The sequence below is a fragment of the Belonocnema kinseyi genome, chromosome 2, assembly GCF_010883055.1.
Source record: "Belonocnema kinseyi isolate 2016_QV_RU_SX_M_011 chromosome 2, B_treatae_v1, whole genome shotgun sequence".
Taxonomy (NCBI): Eukaryota; Metazoa; Arthropoda; class Insecta; order Hymenoptera; family Cynipidae; genus Belonocnema; species Belonocnema kinseyi.
The window spans coordinates 27,390,966-27,392,608 of NC_046658.1; positions in this window are offsets into that span (position 1 = coordinate 27,390,966).

Genomic DNA, 1,643 nt, shown 5'->3' on the forward strand with positions numbered 1-1,643 from the left:
GGTCACTCATGTATTTTACATGGACGATCTTAAGATCTATGCTAAAAACAGAGAGCAACTGCATCTAGCTCTGAGGATTGTCGAACGATATACTAAGGAAATGGGAATGAAATTTGGGTTAGACAAATGCGCCAAGGTTTATTTGAAGCGAGGAAAACTTAATAGCATCCCTGAAGATCCTGAGCTCGTTTATAGAAGCGTTATACGACATCTTTGCGCTGGATAGACTTATACATACTTGGGCGTGCCACAGAGCCGCATTCAGGATGTGTCATCTATAAAGGATACTCTCCGAAGCAGATACAAACGTCTCATCCGACAGATTTGGTCTTCCGAACTGTCGGCGAGGAACAAAGTATCTGCAACGAACATGCTTGCCGTCACGGTACTACTCTATTCATTTGGAGTAGTTCCATGGACGAAGAACGAGCTCAGATCTCTTGATATCGGGACAAAAAAGGTTATGCACATGAACAAAAGCATGCATCTTAAGTCTTCCGTTCCGCGACTGTACATCTCACGCCGTCAAGGAGGTCTGCGGAATATTAAGTCTTGAATGTCTTCACAACAGGATTATTCTGGGTACAGCACATAGAGTTGCAAATGGAAGAGACCCTCTTCTTAAAATGGCCAGAAATCATGAAGAAGTGGACAAAGGAGCATTTCTATACAAAGCAGCGGAGGAGGCTGCTGAAACAGTCGGACTTGACTTCAGTATTAGGGGTGAGCAAAATGCATCAAATCTAATCTATCTCGAGTACTCACTCCTGAAAGCCCGGATTAAGAAAGCACAAGAGAAAAACTTTCGTGAACAGCTCCTCGATAAGAGGATGTACGGTATCTTCCACAGAAATGTGAAGGATCAGTCAATGTCTTGCGAGCTAACGTTTGCTTTAATTAAATCGCCCGGATTGAAGTCTGGTACAGAGGGTTTCACTTTTGCATGCCAAGACGGTGTCATTTCTACCTTAACATACCGTTGCCACATTTTGAGCCAAGTCATTCCGATGATAGCTGCAGGGCGTGCCATGCACACCCCGAGCATTTAGCTCACATACTGTCTAGTTGTCCAACACACGCGGGAACGACCTACATTCAAAGGCACAATGCGGGACTAAGAGTGCTTTATTACCATCTCTGTCACTCTTATGGCATTCACCTTAATATCGCTCCTCTAAATGCTCCTAGGGAAATTCAGTCAATTTTCGAGAATGGGAAGTGCCGCATATACTGGAACTTTATATTCTCGACAATTTTTTCTGTTGCTCACTCGAGGCCTGACATGATTCTTCTTGACTTCGAGAAGCGAATCATGTTCGTTATCGAATTTTCGGCACCAGTTGACAAAAACATCATAGCCAAGGAGAATGAAAAGAAAGAGAGGTATCGAGACCTTATAAGGGAGTTGCAACGATTGTACCCGGAATATTCTGTTAAACTGATCGTCCTTATCATCGGCGCTCTTGGAGGTGCCGAGCTTTCACTTGCTAATAGCCTAAAAAGCATTCCTGCGTGTCAGCAATATGCTAGAACACTTGTGGGAAAAATGCAGAAGGCGGTTGTCCTTGGGTCACTCCGTGTTCTCAGGGTGCACGAGGCTTTTGCTGGATCGTCGTATTGATTCCTTTACAGTCTGTAACCAC